Raw genomic sequence first — 23,476 nt, 5'->3', positions numbered from 1 at the left:
TTACAAGAGACAAAAAAGGTCATTATATAATGGTAAAGTGATCAATTCATCAAGAGGATATAACAATTGTAAATATGTATGCACCCAACATCAGAGCACTCAAATATATTAAGCAACACTCATAGATACGAAGGAATAAATAGACAGCAATACCATAACAGAAGGGGAATTCAATACCATGCATTCAACAATGGACAGATCAATCCAGACAGAAAATGAGTAATATTCCACCCAACGGAAGCAGAGTACACATTCTTCTTAAGTGCAAACAGAACACTCTTCAGAATTTTAGGCCATAGGTTAGGCCAACATAAATCATATGTTAGGCCACAAAACAGGTTTTAACAAATTTAATAAGATTGAAGTCTATCAAGTATCATTTCCAACCACAGTGGTATGAAACTAGAAATCGATAACAAAAGGAAAAATGGAAAATTCACAAATATGTAGAAATTAAAAAACACACTCCTGAACAACCAATGGGTCAAAGAAGAAATCAAAAGAGAAATCAGAAATTATCTTGAAACTAATGTCAATAGAAACACAATAGTCCAAAATTATTAGAATGCAGCAAAAGCAGGTTTAAGAGGAAAGTTTATAGCAATAAATGCCTACAATAGGAAAAAAGATAGGTGACATCATCAACGTGGCAATGTAGCTTGTCCCCAACTACAGTTTCCCTCACAAGAAGGTCAACTATCCATAGACAAGACACCATAGTGAAAATCCCAGAACTCAGGGATGATGCTGAAGTACTCCCTGGACCACAGAGACTGAGAAGAACTGCATTAGAAGGTAAGAGGAGCAGTTTCACTTTGACCCTCCTCAGTATCAGCATAATGCCACATCAACAAGGCCTTTAGTTTCTCCAGTGGGAAAAAGATGTTCAAGGCGGACATCCAACATCCCCGGCATTGTGAGACACTTCCCAGGAGGCCCACTTGGGTCTTAATTCACAGGGATCTCTGGGGGAATCTCAGGGCTTGCACAGTGGGGATAAAACAGAGACTGAGAAGGGACTGGGCTTACAGAAACCAGCACTTAGATCTTGGCAGAATACATTTCTGTCCGAAGCAGTGCCCAAGCAGAGATCTCAGCCGGGGAGTCTGCCCATCTGTAGAGCCGAGCCAGTGGCTCAATTTGGCCAGAGATCTTGGTTGGCAGGTCCGACTGATTTAGGTCCCAGTCTATGAGATACACAAGCCATGGAGCCCATTCTTCAGCCCCAACTAGGCAGAGAAGCAAGTTCACAGTCCTGCCTCATTGGGAAGCCTGGCCACAGACACCCAGCAGCTACAGAGCGTATCTTATGGCTTGCCTGAGCAAGGAAGTAAATTTGCAGCTCTGCCCACTGTAAAGCATAATGTCCAGTCCCACCCCACTGAGAAGTGTGGACACAGATGCCCAGCATCCTCAGAGCACATGCTACAGCCCATCCAGGCAGGGAAGCAAGTTTACTGTCCCATCCAACTACACAGGATACTCACCAGTCCTGCCCTAATGAGAATCCTAGCCACAAGTACCCAGCACCAGCAGAACACATCCTCTGGTCCACTCAGGCAGGAAAGAAAGTTCATAGCCCTGCCCAACTGCTAAGCATAGCCCCCAATCCCACCCAACCAGGAAACCTGCCCACAGATGCCCAGAAGCCTCAGAGCACACTCTATAGCCTGCCTGGGCAAGAAAATAAGTCAGTAGCGCCATCCAATTGCGGAGCAATGCCAGAAGTATATGTATATCAAAAAAGATGTTGTACACTTTAAATACATACAATTTTTATTTGTCAATTATAACTCAATAAAGCTTAGAAAAAATTCTTTTTTTAAAAAGTACTGGAAGGGGCCGGCCCGGTGGCGCAAGCGGTTAAGTGCGTGCGCTCCGCTGCGGCGGCCCGGGGTTCACTGGTTCGGATCCCGGGCGCGCACCGACGCACTGCTTGGTAAGCCATGCTGTGGCGGCGTCCCATATAAAGTGGAGGAAGATGGGCACCGATGTTAGCCCAGGGCCGTCTTCCTCAGCAAAAAAAAAAAAAAAAAAAAAAAGAGGAGGATTGGCGGATGTTAGCTCAGGGCTGATCTCCTCACCAAAAAAAAAAAAAAAAAAAAAGTACTGGAAAGGACTACTAAAACACTGAGGAAAAAAAAGTTAAAAAATGGCAGTAAGTACATACTTATCAATAGCTACTTTAAAAGTCAATGGACTAAATCCTCCAATTAAAAGGCATAGGGTGGCTGAATGGAAGAAAAAACAAGACCCATATATATGCTGCATACAAGAGACACACTTCAGACCTAAAGACACTCACAAACTGAAAGTGAAGGGATGGAAAAAGATACTCCACGCAAATGGCAATGAAAAGAAGGCTAGGGTAGCAGTACTCATATCACACAAAATAGACTTTAAAACAAAACTTGTAAAAATGACAAAGAAGGGCATTACATAATGATCAAGGGAACAATCCAACAAGAGGATATAACACTTGTAAATATCTACGCACCCAATGTAGGTGCACCTAAATATATAAAGCAATTATTAACAGACATAAAAACAGAAATAAACAGTAACACAATAATAGTAGGGGACTTTAACACTCCACTTACACCAACCCATAGATCATCCAAACAGAAGATCAATAAGGAAACATTGGCCTTAAATGACACACTAGAACAGAGGGATCTAGTAGATATATACAGAGCATTCCATCCAAAAACCGAAGAATACACATTCTTTTCAAATGCACATGGAATATTCTGCAGGATTGATCACATATTAGGCCACAAAACAAGTCTCCATAAATTTAAGAAGATTGAAATAATACCAAGTATCTTTTCTGACCACAACGGTATGAAACTAGAAATCAACTATAGGAAGAAAATCAGAAAAGCCACAAATACGTGGAGATTAAACAAAATGCTACTGAACAATGACTGGGTCAACGAAGAAATCAAAGAAGAAATCAAAAAATACCTGGAGACAAATGAAAATGAAAATATGACATTCCAGAATTTATGGGATACAGCAAAAGCAGTTCTAAGAGGGGAGTTTATAGCAATACAGGCCTATCTCAATAAACAAGAAAAATCTCGAATAAACAATCTAACAATGCACCTAAAGGAACTGGAAAAAGAAGAACAAACAAAGCTCAAAGTCAGTAGAATAAGGGAAATTATAAAAATCACAGCAGAAATAAATGAAATAGAGACCAAAAAAAATAGAAAAATTAATAAAACCAAGAGGTGGTTCTTGGAAAAGATCAACAAAATTGACAAACCTTTAGCTAGACTCATCAAGCAAAAAAGGGAGAAGGCACAAATAAGTAAAATCAGAAATGAAAGAGGAGAGGTGACAACCGACACCTCAGAAAAACAAAAAATTATAAGATAATACTATGAAATGCTATATGCCAACCAATTCGACAATCTGGAAGAAATGGATAAATTCTTAGAATCATACAACCTTCCAAAACAGGATCAAGAAGTAGAGAATTTGAATAGACCAATCATCGGTAAGGAGATCGAAACAGTAATCACAAACCTCCCCAAAAATAAAAGTCCAGGACCAGACGGCTTCTCTGGTGAATTCTACCAAACATTCAAAGAAGACTTAATACCTATTCTTCTCAAACTCTTCCAAAAAATTGAGGAGTGGGGGAAGCTCCCTAACTCATTCTACGAAGACACCATTACCCTGATACCAAAACCAGACAAGGACAACACAAATAAAGAAAACTACAGACCAATATCACTGATGAGGATCGATGCAAAAATCCTCCAGAAAATACTAGCAAATCTCATACAACAATACGTTAAAAAGATTATACACCATGATCAAGTGGGATTTATTCCAGGTATGCAGGGATGGTTTAACATTCGCTAATCAATCAACATGATACACCACATTAATAAAATGAAGAATAAAAATCACATGATCATCTCAATAGATGCAGAGAAAGCATATGACAAGAAGCATTCATTTATGATCAAAGCTCTGAATAAAATGGGTATAGAAGGAAAGTACCTCAACATAATAAAGACCATATATGAGAAACCCACAGCTAATATCATCCTCAATGGTGAAAAACTGAAAGCTATCCCTCTAAGAACAGGAACCACACAAGGATGCCCACTGTCACCACTCCTATTTAATATAGTACTGGAAGTCCTAGCCAGAGCAATCAGGCAAGAGAAAGAAATAAAAGGGATCCAAATTGGAAAGGAAGAAGTGAAACTCTCACTATTTGCAGATGACATGATTTTATATATAGAAAACCCTAAAGAATCCACCAGAAAACATTTAGAAGTAATAAATGAATATGGTAAAGTTGCAGGATACAAAATCAACATACAAAAATCAGTTGCATTTCTGTACACTGACAACGAAGTAGCAGAAAGAGAAATTAAGAATACCATCCCATTTACAATTGCAACAAAAAGAATAAAATACCTAGGAAAAAATTAACCAAAGAGGTGAAAGATCTGTACACGGAAAACTATAAAACATTGCTGAAAGAAATTGAAGAAGACACAAAGAAATGGAAAGATATTCCGTGCTCTTGGATTGGAAGGATTAACATAGTTAAGATGTCCATACTTCCTAAAGCCATCTATAGATTCAATGCAATCCCTATCAAAGTTCCAACAACATTTTTCACAGAAATAGAACAAAGAATCCTAAAATTTATATGGAACAACAAAAGACCCCGAATAGCTAAAGGAATCCTGAAAAAAAAGAACAAAGCTGGAGGTATCACACTCCCTGATTTCAAAATATACTACAAAGCTATAGTAAACAAAACAGCATGGTACTGGCACAAAAACAGACACACAGATCAATGGAATAGAATCAAAAGCCCAGAAATAAACCCACACATCTACGGACAGCTAATCTTTGACAAAGGAGCCAAGAACATACAATGGGGAAAAGAAAGTCTCTTCAACAAATGGTGTTGGGAAAACTGGATAGCCATATGCAAAAAAATGAAAGTAGACCCTTACCTTACACCATATGCAAAAATTAACTCCAAATGGATTAAAGACTTGAATGTAAGACCTGAAACTATGAAACTTCTAGAAGAAAACATAGGCAGTACGCTCTTCCACATCGGTCTTAGCAACATATTTTCAAGCACCATGTCTGACCGGGCAAGAGAAACAATAGAAAAAATAAACAAATGGGACTACATCAAACTAAAAAGCTTCTGCACAGCAAAGGAAAGCATCGACCAAACGAAAAGACAACCTAACAATTGGGACAAGATATTTGCAAACCATACATCTGATAAGGGCTTAATCTCCAAAATATATAAAGAACTCATGCACCTCAACAACAAAAAACTAACAACCCCCTTAAAAAATGGGCATAAGACCTGAACAGACATTTCTCCAAAGAAGATACACAGATGGCCAACAGAAACATGAAAAGATATTCAAAATCATTAACTACCAGGGAAATGCAAATCAAAACTACAATGAGATATCACCTCATGCCCGTCAGAATGGCTATAATTAACAAGACAGGAAACAACATGTGTTGGAGTGGTTGTGGAGAGAAGGGAACTCTCACACACCGCTGGTGGGAGTGCAAACTGGTGCAGCCACTATGGAAAACAGTATGGAGATTCCTCAAAAAATCAAGGAGAGAACTACCATATGATCCAGCTATTCCACTGCTGGGTATTTATCCAAAGAACTTGAAAACACCAATGCATAAAGATACATGCACCCCTGTGTTCATTGCAGCGTTATTCACAATAGCCAAGACTTGAAAGCAACCTAAGTGCCCATCAAGGGACGAATGGATAAAGAAGATGTGGTATATATACACAATGGAATACTACTCAGCCATAAGCAACGATGAAATCCAGCCATTTGTGACAACATGGATGGACACTGAGGGTATAATGCAACGTGAAATAAGTCAGAGGGAGAAGGTCAAATACCGTATGATTTCCTTCATTAAGTAGTAGATAATAACAACAATAAACGAACACATAGAGACAGAGATTGGATTGGTGGTTACCAGAGGGGAAGGGGGTAGGGGGGAGGGCAAAAGGGATAATTCGGCACATGTGTGTGGTGATGGGTTGTAATTAGTATTTGGGTGGTGAACATTATGTAATCTACACAGAAATAGAAGTGTAATGATGTACACCTGAAATTTACACAATGTTATAAACCAATGTTACTGCGATAAATAAAAATTCTTTTAAAAAAAATTAAAAAATAATAAAATAAAATAAAAATAGTACTGGAAGATCTAGTCAGAGAAATTAATCAAAAAAAGTAAAAAAAAAAAAAGAAAGAAAGAAAAGGCATCCAATTTATATAGGAAGAAGTAAAACTGTCTATTTGCAGTTAACACAATTCTATATATAGAAAACCCTATAGAATCAACTAAAAACTTACTAGAGATAATAAATGAATTAAACACAATTGCCGGATGCAAGATCAATGCAAAAATCAGTAATGAAACACAAATATCACTGTGTCTCTACACCACAATGAATATATCAAAAAGAAATTAAGGAAACACTTGTTTCACAATAGCATCCAAAAGCATAAATAACTAATAATTATTTAACAAAGGAGGTGAAAGGCTTGTACACTGAAAACTAAAAACCATTGCCAAAGGAAATGAGGAATAGTTAAATAAATGGAAAACTATCCCATATGAAAGTACTGGAAGATCTAATATTTTTAAGATTGCAATACTTCCCAAAGTAATCTAACAATTTGATTTTATGTCTTCCATAATGCTTAGAGTAGATTCATGCATACAAGGGATACTTAAAGTGTTTATCAGCATTACTTGCTTGACCACTGAAACATCCCTGGCAAATACAGAACTATTTAATGAACCACTAAATGCACAAGCAATCCAATAACCGAGCTGTTGTTAACATTTTACCCGCTCTATTTTGATCAGGGAACAGTCAATACAGTCCTGAGGATTGTTAATGTCCAGAGATGCTTGATGTTTCTTTGCTTTCGCCAAAGTATAACTTTTTACATAAGCAACATTTTTAAGTAATTTGTTGTGACTCCCTGGGAAATAATCAAGGAAATCAGGGAAAGTATTGCAGAGCTAGAAGAGAAAACAATAGCTTATTAAATAAAAGACATTTAATGAAGACTTATATACCATATGCCAAGACTTGGTTAGAAACTGTATTATAAATATTAATAAAATATGATCTTAGTCTTGAAGGGAAATTTTTATTTGACAAATACATAATTTTCTATGCTGATAGATATATTTGAGGGAGAAAATTCTGACCAGAGGATCAAAGATGATAAATATTTCCTATACCCATACATCATGTTTATAGTATATAAACATCCTTATTTCAATTCTCTCACTTTTTATATAAGTTCTTTCCCACAATCTTCAAATATGGGCTGGCAGGAAATATTATGATTCACATTTTGTAGATGCCACACACAACTCAATATTTTATATATAAAGTAACTGTGCACCAGAGCAGTTATATGACTTCTCTAAGAACACATCATTATATTTTAGGCAGAATGCAGAACATTTTACCTCTGCACAGGTAAAATTGTGATGTTTGTTTATGATTCATGTACCATAAAACCAATCATTTCATCATCCCCAAAACCATTACCTTGCCATATAGGATGCCAACGAAGCATCAAGCACTCCTATCCTAGTCAGTGTTCCCTGGCAGCATTTGTGGCCCCAAACACTCTCTCTATTTGAAGGAGATATTCTCTTACTTCATAAAGGCAGGTATTTCTGCCAACTAATGCGATGAAGTCACTAAGAATTGATGGAATGACAATACTTGTGTGTAATGGAAACCCCTCAAGAAGGGCCTGGAAGTCCATTTAGTGCCATGGGCATGCTTTAGGGAAGTTATCAAAGTACTTTATGGAAACTGGCTTTGGGGAGTTTAGTGTAAAAAACACTGGACAGGGTCAATGGGATTGAATTCCAGTTCTGTATTCTGGGCATGTATTTTCCTGTCTATCGTTAAAGGCTCGGTCATCTTTCTCACATATTCACTCCATGACACTAACCTCTGGGCAGGACTGTGGTGTTCACACATTCACTTCACAACTTGGTGCATATATAGATTTGGATGTCTTGGAGAAAAAGAACGTACATGATTCCTCAGGAAGAAAGAATCTTGGCCACATCTGCATCCATGGAGAGCTCAGAATCCTGATGTTTTCATCAAAGATTTTCATTATGCTTAGAAAATTCTGATCTGTATATTCAAAAGAGTTCTGTAAAATAATGGAGCAGATCACATTTCAGGGAGCACAGCCCAGGATAAAAGTGGGATCACAGGGTGAAGCTAAAGAATGAGAAACAATTTTAAAACACCATTAAAATGTACGTATGAAAAAATTCGTCTTTGGGATAACAGGTAAAGATAATTTTAGAAACTCTAAAGCAATATCTTACCTACAAATTCCCTTAACAGCAAAATTATGCAACACGTAAAATCAACACATCACTTTTACCTCAACTTGTGTAGATCATTCCAACCTAGATTTTTAAATAATTTTTTTTTAACATTCAATTCACATCCATTGTCTTTGTTTGTACCCTTTTCACCCAAGGTCCTTGTTAATTGGAAGGGAAATAGAAAAAAAAAAAACATTTAAAGAGGGCTTTTCATATCATGTAATAATTAATGTTATCAGTGCTGAATATTATCTGTCTGCAAAGCCTGTAGAAAATTTATATAGAAAGAGAGAGAATAGTTAGGGAACTTAAAGTGTTTTATGTGTAATGAATAGTTGAAAGAATTATATGTAGAATCACAGGGGGAAGATCAAGAGAGAGATTGAGGGAGAAGTCATATATTTGAAGGGATAAGTGTAAAAAAGCAGAAAGTATCCATGTTGTATTGGCAGAAACTCTAATACAAATAAATATTTATTATAGGATGGATTTCTTTGTATAAAATAAAATAAAATGAGAATTATTATACCAAGCGTGAATCCCAGTCAAACAAAAAAGATAAATTGATAAAAAGGGGTTCTTTTATTTTTTCATTTCAATATTTTAAAAAAATTCCCTCATTAGGAATTAAATGTCCAGTATTTCCAATAAGCATAAAAAATTAACTTATTTTGGCAAAGCAGCCCTATGCAGACTTCTGGGACACTGTTCTGTATAGCCAGACACAGAAAAGTATGCTTTAATAAATTTTTTCATCCTTTAAAACAAGTTTATCATATTTCTGGTAAAGAAATTACATTACAGGAAAAGTTTTCTTTTTCGGTAGGGAATCTGTAAAATAAAATTGCTGCAATCAAATGATCAATAAAAGATAACTATACGTAAAGAGATTCAGAACTCACATCTATAGATGTAATTAAAGACAAATTGCATCAAAAGTATTGCAGCTGATTGACAACAGGAAGATGGTGGAATAGGAAATTCTAGCCCTTGTTCCCCATACAAACACTGATTAAGTAGCAATAAATTGACTAAAATTCCTTTATGAGATTTTCAGAATCTAATTAAGAATTTGTAGTACCATAGGTGAGCACCAAGCTGAGAACAGTCACCTTAAAACTGGTAAGAAGAACAATTTCACTTTACCTGCATCAGCACCACCCCCAAGCTGGCACAACTAAATGCTGGTAGAGAATGTCCCAGGTTGTGATAACTTCATCATAGAAAAGAGAAGGATGGAGCATGCATCCCATGTACCAGCATGAGGGACTGTGTCTGTCTTACTTCACTAGGAGTGCTGACAGAACTGGCATAGTCTGAATGCCTGGGATCACTGAGAATAAAGGCGAGACGGGGGTAGTGGTTTGCTGTGGCCAGCACGGACTGGCATGATCCACAGATGGTGTACAACTTGAGGCTCTTCCTTCAAGGGGAAAGGGAGAGGAGTAAAGCATGCATCTGGTATTCTGGCTTTTTAGAGGGCCACGCAAGGGACTGGTATCTGTCTCACCTGACTCAGGGCACTAAGGGGAAGCCTACAAACTTCACATGCCATTGAGAAAAAGGAGAGTGGAGTAGCCTGTTTCTCTTGAACCAGGGAACTTGCAGTACTGCAAACAAATACAACAAAGGGAACAAGAGATTATTAGCTCCTGAGAAAGAAACCAGCAAGCCTCTCTAATTGTGAAATTGTATGCACAGGCCCAAACAAGTTGCATCCACCAAAAGAAAAAGGCTTCAGAGCCCTCCAGAATCTCTAGCCAGGATAACTGATGAGGGTTTGCCCTATACAAAGCCAATCCATAAAGACTGGAAGAGGTGGCTATTTTTTCAAATTCATGAATCCTGACACAGAGTTATGAAACACACAAAGAAGCAGGAAACATGGCTTCCTGGTACAAAATAAGGTACAAAAAAAAACCAAGGTACAAAATAAATCTCCAGAAACTGATCCCAAAGAAATAGAGTAATATCAATTATCTGAACAAAGGATTTTTTTTCTTTTTTTTTTTTTTTTTTTTTTGCGAGGAGGACTAGTCCTGAGCTAACATCCGATTCCAATTCTCCCCTTGTCTCTTGAGGAAGATTGGCCCTGGGCTAACTTCCATGCCCATCTTCCTCTACTTTATATGGGATGCCGCCACAGCATGGCTTAACAAGCAGTGTGTCAGTGCATGCCCGGGATCCAAACCTGTGAATCCCGGGCAGCCACAGCAGAGTGTGTGCACTTAACTGCTGTGCCACCAGGCCGGTCCCAACAAAGGATTTTTTTAAAAAGTGATAAAGATGCTTTATCAGGTCAAGAAAATGATTCATGAACAAAATGAGCATATGAACAAAGAAATAGAAGACATAAAAAAAGAACTAAACAGCTGAAATTTAGGGGGCTGAAGAACACAATAACCTACCTAAAAAATTTGCTAAAGACTTTCAACAGCATACTTGATCAAGCAGAAAAAAGGCATTAGCAAACTTAAGGACAGGTCATTTGATAATATGCAATCAGAAGAACAAAGTGAAAAAGGAATGAAAAAGAGTGAAGAAAGCTTAGGGGACTTATGGGACGATAAAGAGACTAATATATGCATTATGGTAGAAGAGAGAGAGAAAAGAGCAGAAGGATTATTTAAAGAAATAATCGCAGAAAACTTCCCATATCTAGGGGCGAGGGGTGGGTGGTGGGTGGAAATAACAGACAGATTCAAGACGCCCAACACATTCTAAATAGGATGAACAAAGAAAATTCACACTGAGACTATTATAATGAAATTGTCAAAAGTCAAAGACAAAGAGAGAATTTTAATAGCAGCAAGACAAAAGTGGTTTGTCACATATAAGAGGAACACCATAATATTATTAGTGGATTTCTCAGCAGAAATCTTGCAGGCCAGAATGGAACGGAGTGATATATTCAAAGTGGAGAAAGAAAAGCTGCCAACCAAGAGTACTATATCTGGAAAACTATTCTTCAAAAATGAAGGAAAAAAAAGACTTTCCCAGATACACGAAAACTGAGGAAGTTCATCACCACTGGACATGTCTTACAAGAAATACAAAAGGGAGTCCTTAAATTTGAAATAGGACACTGAACAGCAACACAAAAGCATATGAAAGTATAGAACCTGTGGATATAGGCAAATATTTGGACAAAAATACAATATTATAATAATGTAGAGGTGATGCATAAACCACTATTAATTCTGATATAGAATTTAAAAGAGAAAAGTATAAAAAATAGCCCTATTAAAATATGTTAATGGACACAACATGAAAGTATGTATTTTCATCAAAATGGTGGAATAGGAGTTTTCTACCTCCTTCTCCCCGAAGATACCAATTTTGACAATCACCTATAAATGATAGTGTCTTTGTGGAAGTCTGGGAGTCCAGAAGAAAGTTCCAAAACCATTGAAGCAAAAAAAAAAAAGAAAAGAAAGAAAATCCAAGATTGGACGCACTGAAGAGTGTAAAGGGAACACTTTCACTTTACTTGCAACACCCTCACCACAAGTGGCACAGATCAGTGCCAAGAGTGTCCTTCTTGGCCCATGATTTCTCCCATGGGGGAAAGCGAGAATGTGTGAGTGAGGGAAAAGCTTCCCCAGGTGTGCAGGTTGCTGCCAAAGATACCCACTTCCTTTTCAACCTATCGAGAAAACTAAGGTATAGTACACATCTGGAGGGCAGGAAATGGATGGGAGAACAACATCCAGGGCTCTCAGAGGGCATCAAAGGGATTCAGATCCTACTTACAGCTTCAAGGACTCAAACAGGAAGCTCATCCATGCACCACTGGGGATGTCTCACCAGTGGTTTACCCCAATGGACCCATAGGCACACACAAAACTCTATGCATCTCACCTACACACACACGCACCTATGGCTGGCTGCGTGTACATGCCCCAATGGCAGCAAGAGTGAACCTTTGCAGACAGCTAGTGAGCACGCACAGAAAACCAGCACAACTCTGTGAGATTTGGATAATCCACACAAACTCCAGCATTTAGCACTGCCCTAGTGAAATCAAGCAAATGAGAGAGAGTCAGCACCTGGCCTGGCTTTGCAGGATCGAGAGGAGGCATACACTTTTAAGAATTATTCCCTCAGAGGGAACAAGAAGTGTGAAGCAGGCATATCCATAGAAAACATCTGAGATAGCCTCAGAATCTGTAACATGGCTGACGGAAGGTATTTCTCTCCCAAAGCCAGTTGTTAAAGACTGAGGAGTTGACTCCTTCTTCAAATGTGAAGACAGCAATGTAAGACTTCAAGGAAAATGAAAAATCAAGGAACATGACACCACTAAAGGGACACAATAATTTTTCAGAGCTGATGCAAAGAATTGGAGATTAGTGACCTGCCTGAAAAAGGATTCAAAGTAGTGGTTTTCAGGAATCTCAGTGAGCTACACAAAAACACAGAAAGACAGTTCAAGAAAATCAGGAAAAGAACATGTGAACAAAATGAGAAGATTAATAAAGAGATAGAAATCACAAAAAAGAACCAAACACAATTTCAGAGCTGAAGAACAATCAACGAAATGGAAAAAAAAAATGCAAGAGAGAGCATCAAATATAGAATGGATCAAGCAGAAGAAGGAATCTGTGAAGTAGAAGGCAGGTCACTTGAAATTACCAGGTCAGAGGAGAACAAAGAAAAAAGAACGAAATGAGTGAATAAAGTGTATGTGAACTACAAGCTATCATTGAGAGAAACAATCTACACAATAATAGAGTCCCAGAAGGTGAAGAGAGGGAGAGAGGGGAAGAAAGCATATTCAGAGAAATGATGCCTGAGAACTTCCCAAATGTGGGGAGAGATTCAAACATCTAAGTTCATGAAGCTGATAGATTTTGCCAAAATTTTACCCCAAAATGATCTTTACCAACAAACACTATAATAAAATTGTCTAATATCTAAGACAAAGAGAGATTTTTAAAAGCAGCAAGAGAAAAAACAATCATCACATACAAGAGAAACCTCCATAAGACTATCAGCAGATTTCTCAGCAGAAACTCACAGGACAGGAAGGGTGGGATGATATGTTAAAACTATTGGAAGAAAAAAATGTTCAACAGGTATATGAAAAGATGCTCAACATCACTAATCATAGGAAATGCAAGTGAAAGGCAATGAGATATCACCTCACATCTGCTAGGACAGCCATTATTAAAGAAAAAAAGTGTTGTTGAGGGTGTGGAGAAACTGAACTCTTGTATACAGTTGGTATAATGTAAAATTGTGCAGTTACTATCAAAAACAGTATAGAGGTTCCTCAAAAAATTAAAAATTAAAAATCAAATTACCATATGACCTAGCAATCCCACTTCTGGGTGTTTATCCAAAATAACTGAAATCAGGATCTCAAAGAGATATTTGCATTCCTACGTTCATTGTAGCGTTATTCATAATAGCCAAAATGTAGAACCAATGGAAATGCCCATTGGTGATGAATGACAAAGAAAACGTGGTAAATACATACTCTGGAATATTATTTAGTCATAAAAAGGAAAGAAATCTTGTCATATGCTATAACATGGATGAACCTTGTGGACATCATGCTAAGTGAAATATGTCGATCACAGATGAAGACATACTGCATGATTCCACTTGTATGAAGTATCTGTAGTCACACTCATAGGAACAGAAAGTAGAATGCTAACTGCCAGATCCTAGGGGAAGAGGAAATGGAGATTCACAGTTCAATGGGTATAGAGTATCAGTCGTGCAAGATGAAAAGTTCTAGAGACTTGCTGTACACAGTGTTATTATAGTTAATACTATAATGTACACTTAATAATTTGTTAAGAGGGTAGATTTCACGTAATGTGGTTTTTTACTACAAATTTTTTTAAAGTATTAGGAAGAAATGGTAGGGCACAGAATAAAAGGAAACATGGTTAAGAGGGTAGATTTCACATAATGTGGTTTTTTACTATAAACTTTTTTAAACTGTAGGGAATAAATGGTAGGGCACAGAATAAAAAGAAATGTGTTTAGTGGCTTCAATGTCACACAATTTGGGTAAGTGTTGAGGATTTGGGTAAGTTTTGGGGATTTCTTTTGTGTATGTGATTCACAGGTAAAATCTGATTTTCAGTCTTTCCTTTCACTTCTTATGGAAGAAAGAATTTAAAAAACATAGTAATTTATAATCCAAGCTGAAAATCAGAGTCTTTGTGACAAGCACTTTACAGGTTATTACACTTGGCAGTGGGAGGTAAATAATTACTGTAGCATGAATTTGTTTCCAAAATCCAGTAGAGATGGGGACAAGTTTAGAAAACTGAAAACAGAGCCAAATTCCACTTAGAGGAGACAGGGTAAGCAGTTATTGATAATGGTTGTGATCTATTTAAATAAAACATATTATAACTTGATATTTCTGTATTTTGAAGAATTGTGATGTTACATATATTTATTCAAAATGTATAAATCAATGGAGTGAATAGTGAGTAACAAAAAATAATTAATGCCGACATTTTTAAAACAGTGCTATCTTTACACAGAAGTTATAATTGATGACAATTGTACTAAGATAAGCCTAAGCGATTAAAACCATAGATGGCATTATTATTGGCCAGAACTGTAGGCATGGACCCTGCAACAAACTCTCAGATATGTCCGTGAGGCTGACCATATAAATATAGTCCAATTAGGTGAAAGCACATGTCCCTTGTTTCCTGCTCCATAAGAGTGTGATGAGGTCATTCCCACCAAGTTCACTTGACAAGTATTCCCTGGTGAAATGCTCTGGAATAGGCAAAGCACATTTGTGCTATACGAAAAACATTGCTCTCTAACAATTTCAGAAAATGACTCAAAACTATTTTTCATGATTTCTGATTTGAAAACAAAGTTCAGGAGAGTCTAGGATTAAATGATGTTTTATACCCACACTGTATGCATAATCATGAGTGTACACACACAATCATAGATACACAAAAGCTCCCTTGGCTCTCTGCTTCAAACCCTCCCTCCTCCACCTGAGGGCTGGTAGCCACTACCCATAATGTAAGATTTGGCTGCCCCTCAATTGTTTCCAGGGACATCATTTTAGAGAAGAGAACAGTCTATTAGGGTCAGAGTAACAGAGTACAGAATCCCATACACCATTGGTTTTTCTCCACTCCTCCACAAGGCAGCAGGCTTCCTCTAGAATTCAGCCGTCAGTGCTCCTCTTCCCCATCCCGAAATTCCTCAGGGTCATGAGGGAGAAGCGCCGCATCTCCCTCCATCTAGTTCCATTGCTGAACACAATTCCTACCAGGAGGGGAAACAGAAACTGGGAAGGAGGTCTGAGGCAAGGAGGAGGAAACTGACAGTTAGTGGCGTCCTGGCTGTGCCAAGCTCTGCCAAGGAGTTCTCCAAATTCCTGTTTTCCATCCTCCCCACGCCCATTACCAATGCTGAATATGGGCACTCACACATCTACCATGTCCTTTGTTATCTCTTTCAGTCACTGCCTCTTCCAGAAAACTCCTCCCCCAGATCAATCAGGGCTTCCTTCACTGCTTCATATCCATATAACACCACAGTGGGCTTCATGCCAAATTACAGAGTGAACACAGGGCCACAGACTTTTGAGAGCTAGGGACGGGGATGCAAATAATAGCAAAAGAAATCACTATTTGATAATATATTGTTCCTGATTCAGAATGATATTAACATCCTCTATTTATGTTTTTTTTGTCTGCCACACACAGCCTAAAATATATCTGAAGTTAACATAAATATGAGGGTGATTGTTATAGCTGCCACTTACGAATGGCCTGTGATGTGCCAGGCTATGGCCTAAGTAATTGGTACACAGATTACAATTAATCCTCATAGCAGCACCTTCGGTAGGTTTATTTGCCCCACTCACAAATAAGGAAACCGAGGTCAGAGAATTCCAATTCATTTCCAGCATCTCATGGCTACTATATAGAAGATTCAAATTTGAACCTCTTCTTATTCAATCTCTGATCCTTGAGCAATATATCAATCCTCAATGCCCACCTTTGGACCAATACCCAACTGACTCCTTCAGGATCACTTGTAGAGCTCTTCCCATGGGAATTCTGATTCCATAGCCCTGTGATGAATACTAGAAATCTATATTTTCAAAAATTATTCAAACAATTCTAATGTCCAGCCCTGTTTGTGATCTGCAGAAGGCAGCTAGCATCACTACAGTGCCAGGACAGGCAGCATCTCATTGAAGAACTCTTTCTTCCACCTGAAGCATTCATAGGGTACAGACAGCAGCTTCGTGCAGAATCCAAATGAATGCTGTTACCACCAATTAGGCCCTGACTAATTACTTCTTTCTTTCATTCAATCATGCTGGTTCTGAACCCAGAGCCATTTCCTTGACATCAGGCACAATTTTCTTCTTCAGAGAAATTCAGTTTTCATGGCTATCTGAACAAAATACACAGTTTACATAGTAGATGGCTTCTGGATGAAATCTAATCACAAACACTTCCTTACCATTTACTTTCAGAAAAAAAAAAAAAAAAAAAAACATAGCAAATGGCTGCAAGACAAAGAAGGGAAGCAACAGTCCTGGCTTTTGCCACCTTATTATTCTGATTCTACCCTACAAAACCTGAAATGTTTTTCTGCTCACAAAACACATTGCTTCGTTCCATTATTTATGACAATGACAGACCAGAAAAGGCAAAAGAAATATCAAAATTCACAGGGAGTAATTTGCTTTACAATGACCTATTTTACTTTTTGGGTTTGTTTTGATTTTTTGTTTATTGCAGTAACACTGGTTTGTAACATTGTATAAATTTCAGGTGTACATCATTATACTTCTATTTGTGCATGGATTACATCACGTTCTCATGTTCACCACCCAAATACTAACTACAATCCATCACCACACACGTGCCTAATTATCCCTTTCCCCCTCCTCCCTCCTTGCTTCCCCTCTGGTAACCACCAATCCGATCTCTATAGTGTGCCCCGGGAATATGTTTTATTTTTAAAATTGGGGTTAATTTACTTACCTTTTGCAAGCTACTAGAGGAACATAAAACATACTTAACATTACTTAAGGCTTTGCTGATGTCCTTAACGTCTAACTGAAGAATATTTCCAATAATAGGGAGAGGAGTGGGGCCAGGTGGAGCCTCCCTTTCCTGGAGCTCTGTTTCCAGAGTGAAAGGAGAAGCAAACAGGAGAGAAAGAGCACCAGGGCCACAACCAGATCCATTGTCTTTTCTTACTTAGACAACTGTAAGCCTGAAATCCAAAGCTTTTATAACACTCCCTGTTGATTCATCAGGTGGCTCTCTGAGGTATAAGAGAGTAATCAGTTACATCCACTTTATATTCTCTTCTGAGTGGACTTTTGGCCCACTGATAAAGATAGAAATAAAGGGTTCTTTAGTCTTGTTTTCCTTCTGTCCACTGGCCACTCTGGACATTCTGATTTAGCTATACTGGGTTGGAGTCCAGGTACTGACAATTAAAAAAAGAAGGCAGTTCCAATATGCAGCCAGAATTGCACCGGCCGAGGTAAATTACTTTATGTCAAAAAAGGCTCAAAACTTTGGATTCAAATCAAGGACCAGTTGGGAATTTATGACTTTGAGGACAATCAATATATTCTATGCATTTTATACAAAAAAAAAAAAAGTTTATCCCTTAATGCTATATTTACCACTAGGATACTTTGTTCTTGAAAATGAAACATTTTTCAATATTTTAAACTACTGTGCTAACATTACAGCTGCCTATACATAGAATAGCTAACAAACGCAAACATCTTGAAAGATCCAACACGTATAAAGTAATTAGCTGAGTAGATTTACATGCCTTTTACCATGAAATCCACTCCCACCAAAAAAAAACCACTGAAAAGTAGAGATTACTGTGCTGTATTTTCCAAATGGGAGAAAGGGAGATTCTGGGACAAAAAGAGACCTGTTCAGTGTCACACAGCTCGTAATTGATAACACTAGGATTTAAACTGAGATCTCCTGATGCCCATTGTGATACACTCACTTACACCACAGATGCCTCAAGAACAATTTTAGCAAAACCAAATCAAACCCCCAAACATGTTACTCTGAATATACACTCCACTGACTCTGTTCACAAAATAACAGGCTTCACATTAAATAGATACCCCTTACTTAACTCCAAGGGTAAAAGGATCGTAGATTCTCAGGAGAAGAAATAAAAGATAGAAGAGAGATTCTCCCCTCTCCATCACTGCAGAGGTGAAACTGAGGGAAGAGCTAGTCTCGAGAATTTAGTGGAGAGGGCTTGAGAAACCATGGCTTCCCCTGCCTCCCGGTCGCCTCCAGACACAGCTGCTTCTACTGCCTTTTTGAGTTTGTCTTTGTCAGAATAAAATGGAACGAAGTATGCACAGCAAGGAAGGGAAATTGTACACAGAACAACCGGCATGGATTCAGTGGAGGATGGGAGGCAGGGACTTCATTAAACAGACCCCCAGCACAGAACCACCACAACATGCAGACCTGAACAGGGGATGACATTTAGTGGTCATGAGGATCTCAATATCACTGGAATGATGTACATCACTAGATCACTAATGACAATGCTTTACAAACGTGTTCTATAAAGATACCATCATATTTGTTCTAAATTGATCAGTGCAGTTATTTCTAAGATCTTTTTATAAGAAAAAAATAAATTTTCTCAAGATCTAATTATAAAATGTTTTGTTCCTCATATTTACATGAATTCGGACAATTAAGAGAATGTTCACATGCATCGTATCTCTTTTGATTCTCTCCATGACATTCGCCTAAGGCAAAATTATTCCTATTTTAAGGATGAGGAAACTGGGCCTTGGGGGTTCAGTACTTGGGTCAAGGACATGGTATCTGCAGGTGGCAGAGCTGAGACTGGAACTCACATCCCCTGAGTCGTGCACGTTTCCTGCCAAGCCAACGTTCAGTTCACCGTGGTCACCACATCTACTTAATGTGTACTGTGATTCAATATTTCATTATTCACTTTAATCAGTGACTTTCCAAATTTATTAATTTGGTTAAGAATTACCTCACCAGTTGATTAAAATGCGGATCGGGAAAGTTCACTTTTGTATCCTTTAAATTTGAGTGATTCCAGACTTGGTATATAAAACCTTTATCCAGACAAAGAGACGCAGTAATTTACTGCCTACCTCACATAGCTCCAAACTTTTACAAAACCATACCAGTTTATTTTGGATGAAATAAATTCAGTCACTGTCTTCAGAGCAACCATTTATCCTTGAGAAATGAGTGTCACTGCTCTATTTCACTTTCATTCTGGTGAGGCTCCTGACTGGCCCTTTCTTTTTACAGAATGAAAGAGTCAAAGATAATTAAAGATAGAAGGGATCTCTGAGATCAACTAGTCTAATCTTTTTTTTTCAAATGAGCAATTGGTGACTTCGTGAAACAAAGTTTCACCACTTCATTAGGGCAAGAACTTGTCTTAGAATCCCAGTTTTCCAACTCCCAGTTCAGTGACATCTCACATCTAATAGCATTCTTATCACTATCCAGTGATCAAAAGGGCATCAACATTAAGCCCTCCGTTGTCACAGAGTAATGAAAATTTCAGTTAAGTTAGAGTTGTGGATTAGGAGTTTTCTTTTAAGTTATTATAATTTATTTTTTAGAGGAGTTTTAGTTTCACAGCAAAACTGAACAGAAATTACATGGTTCCCACCTACTCTCTCCCACACCCACACACAGCCTCTCCCACTCACCATCAACAACCCTCACCAGTGTGGTACATTTGTTACAATTGATGAAACAACATTGACACATTAACCAAAGTCCAAAGATTATGTCAGGGTTCCCATTTAGTGTTGTACATGCTACAGATATTGACAAGTGTATAATGACTTGTATCCACCATTATAGTATCATACAGAATAGTTTCACTGCCCTAAAAATCCTCTGTGCTCCATCTATCCATTTCTCCTCCCCAAGTTACCTAATTTGTGGGCATAAAGTTCTTCATAATATTCCTCTATTATCCTTCTAATGTCTGTGGTATCAGTAGAGACAGCCCCTCTTTTAATTCTGACGTTAGTAATTGGTGTCTTCTCTCTTTTTCTCTTGGTTAGCCTGGTTAGAGCTTCATCGGGTTTTTTTGTGTGTGTGTGTGAGGAAGATCGGCCCTGAGCTAATATCTGCCAATCCTCCTTTTTTTTTTTTTTTTGCTGAGGAAGACTGGCCCTGGGCAAACATCCATGCCCATCTTCCTCCACTTTATATGGGAAGCCACCACAGCATGGCTTGACAAGTGGTATGTCAGTGTGTGCCCAGGATCTGAACTGGCGAATCCTGGGCTGCCACGGTGGAGTGTGCTCACTTAACTGCTTGCGCCACTGGGGCAGCCCCCATAGAGCTTTATCAGTTTTATTGAACTTTTCAAAGAACCAGGTTTTGATTTCATTGATTTCCTCTGTGGTTTCTTGTTTTCAATTTCATTGGTTTCTGCTGATTTTTGTTTCTTTTTTTCTGCTTACTTTGGATATAATTTGCTCTTCTTTCTCTAATTTCCTAAGGTGGGTGTTTACATTACTGATTTTATATCTTGCTTCTTTTTTAGAATTCAGTGCTATAAATTTCCCTCTAAGCACTTCTTTTGCTGCATCCCACAAATTTTGATAAGCTGTTATCATTTAATTCAGTTCAAAATGTTTTTAACTTCTCTTGAGATTTATTCTTTGTCCTATGTGTTATTTAGAAGTGTGTTGCTTAATCTCCAAATATTTTGGGATTTTGCAGCTATTTTTCTGTTATTGATTTCTAATTTAGATCCATTGTGGTCTGACAGCAGACACTGTGTGATTTGTATTCTTTTAAATTTGTTAAGAAGTATGTGGTATAGAATGTGGTCTATCTTCCATGTGAGCTTGGGAAGAATGCATATTCTGCTGTTGTTGGGTGAAGTATTCTATAAATGTCAATTAGATCCAGTTGATTGATGGTGCCATTCACTTTAACTCTGCCCTTACTGATTTTCTGCCTTTTGGATGTGTCCATTTCTGATAGAGGGGTATTGAGTCCTCCAACTAAAACAGTGGATATATCTATTTTTCCCTACAGTTCTAGCAGTTTTAGCTTCACATATTTTGTTGATGCATGAACTTTAAAGGTTGTTATGTCTTATTGGAACATTGATTATTTTATTATTATGTAACTATGATACATACTTATTAAGGATACTCTTTATACCTAATAATTTTCTTTGCTATGCAGCGAGTTTTGTCTGAATTTTGTAGAACTATTCTAGCTTTCTTTAGATTAGTATTAACGTTGTATGTGTTTTTCCATTCCTTTACTCTTAATCTATATGTGTCTTTATAGTTCAAATGGGTTTCTTCTAGATAATATATAATTGAGCCGTTCTAATACACTCTGACAGTCTCTGGCTTTAATTGGTATATTTAATCATTGATGTCTAAAGTGATTATTGATTCGGTTGGATTAATACCTACCATATTTGTTACTGTTTTCTACTCATTGACGTTGTTCTTTTTTTCTATGTTTGTTTTCAACACTTTTTATGCCTTCTGTGGTTTGAACTGAGCATTTCATATGATTCTATTTTCTCTCCTTTTTTAATTGAAATTTATTTGACATATAACATTTTTTAAGATATACATGTTGATTTGTTACATTTATATATTGCAATATGATCGCCATTGTAGCATTAGCTAACATCTCTATCACGTTATTTAATTATCATTTCTTATTTTGTGGTGGGAATAATTAAGATCTAGTCACTTAGCAAATTTTATGTTTATAATACGTTATTGGCTATAATTACTTTCCTGTAGGTTCGATCTCCAGGACTTATTTATGTACTAGTTGCAAGTTTGTAACCATGTGTCATTCTACTCTCTTCTGGCCTGTAGGATTTCTGCTGAGAAATGGGCTGATAGCCTAATGGTGGTTCCTTTGCAGGTTCCAAGTTTTTTTCCTTTGCCTTTAGGATTGTTTCTTTGTATTTGATTTTTGATAGTTTTGTTATAATGTGTCTTGAAGAAGGTCTTTTTGCATTGAGATAATAGGGTAATCTATTAGCTTTGTGAACTTGGATGTCCAAGTCTTTCTGCAGGTTTGGAAAGTTTTCATCTACTGTTTCCTTAAATAAATTTTCTGTCCCCTTCTCCTTCTCTTCTCCTTCTGGAACTTTGGTTATTGTCATATTTGTCTTTTTAATGAAATTCCATAGTTCACACAGATTTTCTTTGCTCCTTTTTATTCTTTTTTCTTTGTTCTCCTCTGTGTTATTTCTAAATTCCTATGCTCTAACTCACTTATTCTATCTTCCATCTGTTCTATTCTACTGCAAATGCTCTCTATTGCATTCTTCATCCCATTCATTGAATTCTTCAGCTCCAGAATTTCTGTGTGCTTCTTTTTATGATTTCTATCTCTTTGGTAAAGACTTAATTTTGGTCATAAGTTTTTTTCCTATTATCATTGAACTATCTCTCTGAGTTTTCTTGTAGCTTGTTGACTTTTTTCAAAACAGCTAGTTTGAATTCTTTATCACCTAGATCGCACTGTTGCATGGATTTGAGCTCGGTTGTTAGAAAATTATTGATATCTTTTGGCAATGGCATATTTACTTGATTTTTCATGTTCCTTGTAGATTTACATTGCTGCTTACCCATTTGAAGTAGCAGACACCTCCTTAAATCTTTACTGATTGTCTTCAGATTAGGGTACTGCTCATGGGTGTTGCTATATCTGGGTTTCCTAGGGTTTGTGTGGAAAAATGCATGCTCTTCCTGCTGCCTCTTGTGGCAGAATTCTTGAGCTTTTATGTTTTCTTTTCTTACAACTAAGCAGGCTGGTCGCTGGAAACCTTTCTTTTGTTTTCCAGAACATGGCACTATTTCTCCAGTTTTTGCTTTCTCCCTTGCTCATAGACCCTGGTCTGGTTTTCTGAGAGCACTCCAATTGCTGGACCTGCTCTCACCTCTGCAATCAAGAAGCACACAGGGATCTAGTAGCAGAGAGGGGGAAGGTGTGCGTTTAGCATTCAGGTCTTTGGGGGG

The 23,476-nt window shown here is 37.5% G+C and overlaps 1 pseudogene; it reads right to left on the bottom strand.

Moving 5' to 3' along the window:
- LOC131407284 (cytochrome P450 2C9-like) overlaps positions 1-17,641 on the bottom strand; it is a 556,896-nt pseudogene extending 539,255 nt beyond the window's left edge.
- Positions 17,642-23,476: the final 5,835 nt, after the last annotated feature.

The sequence above is a fragment of the Diceros bicornis genome, chromosome 6 (assembly GCF_020826845.1).
Source record: "Diceros bicornis minor isolate mBicDic1 chromosome 6, mDicBic1.mat.cur, whole genome shotgun sequence".
Lineage (NCBI taxonomy): Eukaryota > Metazoa > Chordata > Mammalia > Perissodactyla > Rhinocerotidae > Diceros > Diceros bicornis.
Note: the sequence above shows the minus strand (reverse complement) of the source record. Positions and strands in the feature narration are given on the sequence as shown.